This window comes from Crocuta crocuta, unplaced genomic scaffold (genome assembly GCF_008692635.1).
Source record: "Crocuta crocuta isolate KB4526 unplaced genomic scaffold, BGI_CrCroc_1.0 scaffold7, whole genome shotgun sequence".
NCBI classification, from domain to species: Eukaryota; Metazoa; Chordata; class Mammalia; order Carnivora; family Hyaenidae; genus Crocuta; species Crocuta crocuta.
Genome location: NW_027531904.1, coordinates 4,579,521 through 4,589,450, shown reverse-complemented (window position 1 = coordinate 4,589,450; position 9,930 = coordinate 4,579,521). Strand labels below are relative to the sequence as shown.

At 42.5% G+C, this 9,930-nt stretch overlaps 1 pseudogene; it reads right to left on the bottom strand.

Moving 5' to 3' along the window:
* Nucleotides 1-8,619: 8,619 nt before the first annotated feature.
* LOC144240011 (large ribosomal subunit protein eL21 pseudogene) lies at nt 8,620-9,116 on the bottom strand (annotated as a pseudogene).
* Between the last annotated feature and the right edge of the window lie 814 nt (nt 9,117-9,930).

Sequence of the window (9,930 nt, the reverse complement as noted above, 5' to 3'; positions counted from 1 at the left end):
CTGTGTATCGGTCAAGGTTATAGTTAGGAAACTCATGCCAGGTAGTTCAGCAGAGGGAAACTGATGCAAGGGAATCTGATTACAAAGGGTTGGAAACATTGCAAAGCCAACCGGGGTGTTGAGGACACCGACAGATTAGCACCAGGCAGGAACTCACTGCCATCCTCAAGCTGTCAGGACAATGGGAAGAGGTGGTTTTGTCAGAGCACGAGACGCAGAGCTTCTAGGAGACGATGGACAGTGGATGGAGGTACACGCTGGCCAGAGCTGGAACCACGTCAGGACATAGCTCTTGTCGCAATGTCACTTGAAGCAGAACGACAGAGAGAAGTAGAAACAGTGTGGCTTGTTTTGGTCTCTTCTCTGCGAACTGCTCCTGGAAGCTAATGGAAGCCAGAAGGCCAGGGAGTCTGGGAGATGCTTTGTGTGGGGACCCCCACCCCCTATAATAAATACAGGGCAGACAAGGGAGGGGCAGGGGTGAGTCTGAGGGCAAGCAAGCTACTGGCTGGTGCAGGCAACCTGGGAAGCACCCTTTACAGAATCTAGGATCCCCAACCTGGCCTGGCTTTTCAGTGACCTGGCTGCCTGAGACCGGGGCTCAGCCATGGAAAGATGCTCCTTAGGCCTTTTCAACCTCTTATCACCTCACATTTAGATTGATATAATAATCAGCTTCTCCGTTCTCAGTTAACAATTAATTTGTGAGTTTCCTCATTATCAACCACAGTTTCTGATTAGCTACCATGAGCTAGGCAGTCTATAGGCAAGATCTCCTTCTATCCTCTGACTAGCCAGCTGGGAAGATCTGCATATTTTATAGATGAAAAAATTGAGGTCAGTAAGATGGAGTGATATGCCCAAGGGCCACAGCCGGGTAGAAGATGGGATTGAATCCAGGGCATTCTGGCTCTAAAGCTCCCTGTCCGAGAGGGTCAAGGCCAAGTCCCGTGGAGCTCACCATTTCTTAAGGAATATTAATTTGATTTCTGGAAGTAAGAGTTTTGAAATGCTAGGAAGCAGTAGCAAGAACACTCAGGGAACGAATCACCCCCAGGGCTCTAAGCTTCTGAGAAGCTTTCCCCTGGAGGGCATCCCCCTCCCTGCCGCCCCTCCAAACCTGGGGGGCTCCAGGCTTCTAATTCTTCCTGGCAGCCTGTTGGGCTCATGCGCTTCTTGGCCTCTATAACCAGATTTCTTTATTTACAGAATCACACTCAGCTGGTAAATGTGGCTGGGGAAAGACAATAAGGATGATATTACAGGGGCTCCTGGGTGGTTTAGTCAGTTAAGCGTCCGACTTCGGCTCAGGTCATGGTCTCGCAGTCTGTGAGTTTGAGCCCTGTGTCAGGCTCTGTGCTGACAGCTCAGAGCCTGGAGCCTGCTTCAGATTCTGTGTCTCCCTCTCTCTCTCTCTGCCCCTCTCCCACTCGCTCTCTGTCTCTCTCAAAAAAAAAAAAAAGAAAGAAAATAGGATATTACAGATGTGATTTGGAAGAAGTTGCTGAGTAAGGCCATTAAAGCCAAGAGTAAAAATGAAGTGGGGGAGATAAGTGGATGGTTCCTCCCATCCCCTCGAAGAGAAAAAAGGCTGGTGATGGCAGCGAGGAGCGGGAATGTCGAGCAGCTGGAGGTGGGGAAGGGCCGGATGGGAATGGAATGATGCTAAATGGTAGGTGATAACACCCACATGAATCCCCGCAGCTGGCGGTCTAGGAGAGAAAGGCAAAAGGCAAGCGGATAGCTCTCTAGAATCTGGGGAACACAGGGTTAATGGGCTTATGTACCCTTCAGGCTACAAGAAAACGTTGCTTGGATGAGGATAAAGGGGATATAGATTAGGGCTGACCTGGAAGAAGCTTCCAGGACTATTCAGGAATACTTAGGAAACATTCTGGAATCAAGGTTCCACCCTGCTAAGTCAGGTCCCCATAAGCAGGGCTCCTTGCCTCTTTAATTCTTTTTTAACTTGATCCGTGGTGATAATAATACTTATCTTCTATGGTGGAGGCGACGGTGGAGTGAAATCCCTGACACGATTGCTCTATTAATTGCTAAAAACGGGCAGATGTTACTTCTGAAGATGTCTCCCCCACACGGGCCCTGAAACTGCATCTCACAGTGGTGTCCAGAGTGTGGCAGGTGACGTACCATCCCATGCTAGTCAGACCCAAATTAGCCTTTGACACATTTTACAAGGGGTGTGGCTGAGGGAGAGGATGTGTGGGAGACTTGCCCTCAGACGTGGTGGCAAGCTCAGTGGCACGTAGGGGCAGAAGGGCCAAGGTCATGAAGGACCTTGTATGGTAGATGGCGTGGGTGGGAATGGCAAGCTTGGCAGATTAAACAGTCTGTGCAGCTACATAGTGCACAATTATCACTAATGCATGGCCATTGGATATTTTAGACAATCGAAGGAAGACTTACTAATCAATTGTGCAACCCAGCCATTGGGTGGGTTACCTTGTGAAGTCGTGAGTTCCCTGCCATTAGAGTAATGCAAACTGAGGCTAAATGTTCTGGAAGAGATAGTTGTCTATAGCCCTGAGATGTCTAGAATCTTGGTGTGTTCACCTAAACAGCAAAATAACTCAGTTCTTTCTTTCTTTCTTTTTTTTTTTAACATTTACTTAATTTTGAGAGACAGAGAGAGATTGAACACAAGTTGGGGAGGGGCAGAGAGAGAGAGAAGAGGATCCAAAGCAGGCTCTGTCAGCTCAGAGCCCGACTGGGGGCTTGAACTCACCAACCATGAGATCATGACCTGAGTCAAAATCAGGAATCGGAGGCTCAATAGGCTGAGCCACCCAGGAGCCCTCCCCCCCTTAAAATTTTTTTTTTTTAACATTTATTTTTGAGAGAGACAGAGAGAGAAACACAGCTTTACTAGCTATGTTATAAGGTAGTTGTGAGGATTAAATTGTATGTAACATGCAAAATATTTTTCAGCACCAGTGCATAGCTTAAGTGTTTTATAAGTATTTTAAAGCACAACACCGTGTTATCAGCTTCCTTCTACCAGTTGAATGCAACTCAAGTCAGTGAACTTCAACATGAAAGGACCCAACACATGCAAATCATTGTGTTGGCTTCCTTTGGTGACACATGACCATTGGAAAAAGCTGGAAGGACTTGGTGCTTCTCTTAAAAGGCTTAATATTTAGGATGTGGGGATGGGGGAGATACAGACATGTTCATGTTCACGGTTGACCTGAACACTGGGCAAAGGGTGGCCATTGGCTGGAGAGCCACATGCACAAAAAGCACGGGAGTGTTGAGGGAGGGCTGAATCTGGCTGGCCGGATGAGGAGAACTGGGTGGACAGGATGTTATCGGAACCGGCTTTGAAGGCTGAGGGTGAAACGCTAGCCTTGGGGCGGCCAAGGTGAAGGCCATTTTCCCTTATGGCCGTGGCTGGCGTGGGGTCCTTCTGCGGCTGCTGGAAGGAAGGAAGTACCGTTTCCGGGATCTCTAGCCCCTCATTAGCAACTCTGTGGTATCATCTCTGCAGCCCTCCTGACCAAATGTGACCATAGAGGGCACTGTCCTTCTCCTGAGGGCTGTGAGCACTTGACACTTGACCTTGGTATATGGGATTATGGCGGAATCTTTCAGGTCTGGGGTTTGCGTCCTGTCTCTGCCTTTTGCTGACTGTCTAACCCTGGGACTTAGTTCAAAGTGCTTACTGTAGCGAATAAATACAAAAAACACAGCCAGGCAAATTTTAAAAAGTGGTGCATACATGTTACTTCCCTTTGGGAAGACCCAAATGGGGGTGTCAGTGAGACTTCTACCCTGAACCAGCAGTGGAGCTGGGAACTAGGCTTTGTTATTATCAGGAAGGACTTTTCCTTGCTGGGTGTTGGAGGTTTTTTTGTTTTTTGTTTTATATATTTATTTATGTTTTGAGAGAGAGAGAGAGAGAGCGAGCGAACATGAGTGGAGGAGGGGCACAGAGATGGAGATACAGACTCTGAGGCAGGAGTCAGTCTCCAAGCTGTCAGCACAGAGCCCAACACAGGGCCGAACTCACAAACCGTGAGATGGTGACCTGAGCGGAAGCCAGATGCTCAACTGCCTGAGGCCCCCAGGCTCCTCTGTCTTGAAGGTTCTACCTCTCAGTTTATAGGGAAGCAGTTTGGAAGGTGCAATTATTTGCAGAATTAATTTTGAGCACTTGAACTTGTTGCCAAGGACAATAAAAATAGGGAAGTCTTTTTTTCCCCCTCTGGTGATGTTTTGGGGGCAATTTGCAATGGATGAGCATTTTATTTAAAAAGGGAGCAGTTCTTTTCTCTGATCCGCAAACTCTGCCTAGGTAGCAAAAAGTAACTCCAGTTCGATGTGCAAACGCTGCAGATACCTTGCTCTAGAATTCCACACACATCACGCTCAGCTCATGAAATTTCCTTACCAGATCTGAATGAGGGAATAGAGAGGATCTCAAACTGGCTTTTGGATCCTGTCCAAGCTATTTCAACTATTTGTTATGACACAGTATGAGTGGGGTGTTTTATTCCCCCAGGGCTTGAAGGAGGGAAATTCCTGACCATATAATTATATCCTGACCTCCTAAAATGTACCCTGCGTTTGTACTTTGCATGGATAATGCTATTCTCTCCTCCTGACTGGGAGCCTTGTGCCGGACAGAAGGGAAAAGGAGAATTTTTTTTTTTCATTTTATCCATTCACCCTAGGGCCAATGTGGCAGATTTCTACTCCAATGGCAGCACTCTCTACCTTGAGAGGATTGAGGGCATCTTCTGTGTCAAATGTTAGGTGCACTCTGAACTTGGTAAGTTACAATGGACCTTACATGCCCTGAAACCCAGGCTTTGAATCAGGACCCAAATTGTGCACGTTGAAAGCACAACTTTGTCCAGATGTAATGACATAATTTCTAGAGTCAAGTATGGATTGGGCTGGAAAAAGAGAGAATTCACGTATATAAAGGGTTAGCGGCACTTGTGTTTGACTGAGCACATCTTGTTCTTAAAATAACATCACAGTTGGATTGGAATTTTTTTTTTTATGTTTGGTTTTGTTTACATTTGTGGTTTTTTTTTTCAAGTAGTGTTTTCAAAGGATAATTTATGTCTGTAATCACATCCTTAACAAAACGGGCTAATCACCCAATTAAAACACACATTTCAAAAATAGGTAAAGTGAAAAATAGGTTGTTTTCATTCCTACCTTAGATTGTTTCCGTGAATAACAATCATGACCTCCTTCCTTAAGATGAGAGCTTCCTCTGAGGCCTAGGAAGCACAGACCAGATGCAGCCCAGTCATTGTTTCAGAGTCCATGGATTTTTCAATATTAGGGGACTGTGTCTTTTCTAGGAGACTGTTTCCTGGATGCTGTTCTTAAGTTTGTGATATGTTTACAACTATGAGATATTTTAAGGATACATTTGTATTCCTAAATTAAGCCTTTACTAATGTGCCTTAGTTTCCATTCCTTGCTTTTCTTCTCCAAGCAGGGTGTCCTTAATAGAGGAAACTACTATATTCACAGATTATCCCTCCAGACTTTTTAATATATAAATATTAAATCCATTGTGTATGTGTATTTCAGCTGTACATAATCCATTTTTCTTTTTTTTTAATTTTTTAATGTTTTTTATTTATTTCTGAGAGAGAGAGAGACAGCGTGAGCAGGGAAGGGTCAGAGAGAGAGGGAGTCACGAATCTGAGATAGGCTCCAGGCTCTGAGCTGTCAGCACAGAGCCTGACGCGGGGCTCGAACCCACGAACCGTGAGATCATGACCTGAGCCGAAGTCGGAGGCTCAACCGACTGAGCCGCCCAGGGCACCCCAGTTTTCATTTAATGATATATGTAGGACTTCTTTTCATGACAAAGCTTATGACACATACTTCTTTAAAAAAAAACAGGGACCTCCCCAAAACAGTTTTTTTCAATAGAAAATTGAGTTCTATGTTATAAATAGACCATATTATCAAGTCATTTTCTTATTGATTGATATTTATGATGTTTTAAACTTTTTCCTACTGTAATTATGCAATGAAAATCCTTGTCTGTGTCATTTTGCATTGATGACAAGATGCCGCATCGTTTTCTAGGATAGGTACCTAGAAGTGAAATTTCCGAGTTGAAGGATATGCATATTTTAAATTTTAATAGAAACTGCCAAGCTTATCTCTAAAAATGTTGTACCAATTTATACTCCCATCACCAGTATTCGAGGACCTGCTTTTGCACACCTGAGCCAATGCTTGCTATTATTACTATTTTAATATTTTATAAACTGATGAGTGAAAGTGAGATCTCATTGTTCTTTAATCTCTCTTTTAATTTAGTTACTAATAAAAGTGAGCAGCTTTGCGATTGCCAAAATCTCTTGAAGCTGAATTTTTAAATTATGTTTTGTTTTGATAAATGAGTGCATGTCCATAGTATAAAAAACAAATAGTGCTAAAAGGGTTAAAGTAAAAAAATCATCAGCCCTGTTTCCTTCTTTTTGTTTGTTTGTTTGTTTCTGTTGCTTTCCTCCCAGAAGACAAAGCCTTTCAAATTTTATGATTGTTTGTGCTGGTTCCCCCCCCCCCATATGTCTAAATAATGTGCATGCATTGCTGTCCTTTGATTTTCCATTTTTATTTATTATCTGAAAGATTTCTGAGGCAAACATGCCAAGTTTTCTAGACTAAATTCATTATTCCTTTCTTGCCTAGCAACGGACCCCTATATAGTAGGGGGTGATGTTTTCAGCTAAAGAGCTGTGTTTTCCTGCTTCCCTTTGCATAGTAATTATTTGAAGGGAAAAACTCTTTAAAGGGAGATAGCTCAAGGGCACTTGGGTGGCTCAGTCAGTTAAGCATCCAGCTCTTGACTGTGGCTCAGGCCAAGATCTCATAGTTTGTAGGGTCCGGCCCTGCACCGGGCTCTGCGCTGGCGTGCAGAGCCTGCTTGGGATTCTCTTTCTTCCTCCATTGCCCACACTGCTCACCCATTCTTTCTCTGTCTCAAAATCAATAAATAAATAAACTTTAAATTAAGAAAATATACATATAGTTTAAAGGGAACTAGATCAGGGGGCATGTAGGTGGATTTTGGCTTTCTCCTTTTTCTCCTTCTTCCTGCTTGGAACACAGATGTGATGGCTGGTTTTTTAGTAATTGTCTTGTGACCATGAAACAAATGGAAGATTGAATTGTCACCCTAAAGACGAACAGCAGAAAAACATATGAAACCGGAGCGTTTGCTTTCCATGGAACTCTTCCGACCACCTAACTTGACTTTGGCTTCCTTATACTCTGCTAGTCAGTTCTTGTTCTTCCACTTGCATTTTGATTTCATGTATTATGCTTACATTGAAGGATCATCTCTACTTTAACGGAAAATGGAGATTTTGGTCCCATCTCATTTTCTTCATGCATTTTTATGATTCCTTTTGAGAGATTAAAAGGCAAAAATGCCTTTTCTTCACTCCTTAAAACTAGAATTTTGGTATTTAAAAAAAAGTTTGTATGTATATTATAGATTGCTATCTATAAAGCTTAGATCCTTTTTAAAGTTGATTTATTTTGAGAGAGAGAGAGAGCACGTGTGAGGGCGGGGGGTGGGGTTGGGGAGAGATGTAGAGAGAAGGAGAGGGACAGGGAGAGGGAGAGAGAGAATCCCAAGCATTGAATGACTCAGAGCTTGAACTCACAATTCATGAGATCACCACCTGAGTGGAAATCAAGAGCCGGGCACTTAACAGACTGAGCTACCCAGGTGCTCCAAAGCGTGCTCCTTTCACATTAACATGCCTATCTTAATGCTATCAACATTAATATTATCATTTCAAAAAACATCTGCCAATCTGGTCGACTAAGTCTGCATCCTTTAAAAATTTTCTTTTATTACGGGGCGCTTGGGCGGCTGGGTTAAGTGTTCCACTTCGGCTCAGGTCATGATCGCACATGCTGAGTTTGAGCCCCGCGTAGGGTTCTGTGCTGACAGCTCAAAGCCTGGAGCCTGTCTCCCTCTGTCTCTGCCCCTCCCTCCCCCCACCTCTCTCTCTCTCTCAAAAATAAACATTAATTTTTTCTTTTATTATTAGTGGGATTTATATTTCTTCTTTTGTGAATTTTATTTTGTCTCATTTGTTCATCTTCATTTTTTTTTACTTTCTCTTTTTATCTTCTATGTTTCCTATCGGTTTTTAAGAACTATTTACATATTAGCATCATTTTTTCTTATTCAAATTTCACAAATACTTCTCTCCAGTTTCTTACTTAGGTTTTCATTTTGCCTGTTGTTATTTATGGTGGGTGCAAATTTACATGTTTTATAGAGTTACACTTATTAGTGTTCCCTGACTTTTCTTCTATTGCTTTTTTGTTTGGAATATTTTTCACATTCAGAGAGCTTGAAGATATTCTGTATCCTCTAATTGGCTTTGCATTTAAGTCTGTCCTTTACCTGGAATTTATTTCAGTCTGTGTGTCTATTGAGATATCACCTGTTATTTAAATAGTTTAACATTTTTTGTTTCATTGACTAATAGAACCTTTCTATTGTTGCCCCTTTAACAATTAATTTGTCACTCACTTTTTTTTTTTTTTTTTACAGTCTTGAGGTCTTTTATTTATTTATTTATTTTACATTTATCATGCCATGAATTCATAGGGAATGGGCTCAGGCCCAGCAGCTCAGGCTCCTTTCCATTGGTTCTCACAAAGTGTGCTTCTCTGGACGGGGGAGGCTGGTGCTTCAGCTAAACCCAAGTACCCTTCTCCTTGGCTTCCTTCTTTTTCTGATCATTTTCCTTCACACGCTTCAGGAAGCTGTCTCGGCTCTTTGAGTGCTTACTATGCTCAATACGTACATTAATTCTCTTAGCAAGAATCTTTCCCTTAACTTGTTTGTTTACGACGATGCCAACAGCATGTTGGGTAACGTTGTAGACTCTTCCAGTTTTGCCGTGGTAACATTTGGGGGGCATCCCTTTTTGGAGAGTGCCCATTCCCTTGATGTTCACAAAATCACCTTTCTTGTAGATTCCCATGTATGTTACCAAAGGAGCAACTCCATGTTTCCTAAAAGGCCTAGAGAACATGTAGCGAGCGCCTCTCCTCTTTCCCTTCGTGTAGGTCGTTGTAGCGAATTACTGGAAGATGGCGGTCCCAGCTGAAAAGTGTCACTCCCTTTTCACTGGCTGTCTCTAGGTTGTTTGGCCTGCGTCATGCTTACTAAATTACTACAGTTTTACAACATACTTTAGTATCTGTTAGGGCAAATTGATACCTCATTCCTTTTCCCCCCATATAGCTATTTCATTTCTGTTTTTCTAGGACACCTTAAAATCATTTTGGCCAATATTCAAAATATCTGAATGAAATTTTGATTCCTTGATTTTTTAAATTTCGGTTTAGATTGTTTTCATCATATTCCCTACTTACATGAAATATGAACATGCTGGAAAAATTCTGGCTTCTCATCCAAGGCATTGCTTACTCAATTTGTTTAACCTATCCTCAGTCTTATAGCCTCTTTTATATAGAGACCTGGCACACTTTTTAGCTCCCCCCCTTTTTCAGTAGGTAGTTGATATTTTTTGCTTACTTCTGTAAATGTAATTTTATGTCCATTATATCTTAAATTATTATTGCCAGCCACATAGGAAATCTGATTTTTGTTCACATTTTTCATATTTGTACATTGCATATGGCCGTTTGTGGAATGTTAATAAATTCTAAGAGCTTTTAAATTGATTCTCCAGTGTTTGCTGGGGTATAATCAGATTTCAAATCTGGCTATCTTTTAGCTTGGAATAGGTTTATTAATTGTTCCTGAACTGTATATCTGAATTTCTTTTGTACCACCATACTGTAGCGGAGGGGGTGGGGCTGCTGGTGGTCTCCCGTGAAGCCCTCCTCTAGAAGAGCTGGGATTAAGTGCTGAAGGAAGATTGAATGCTG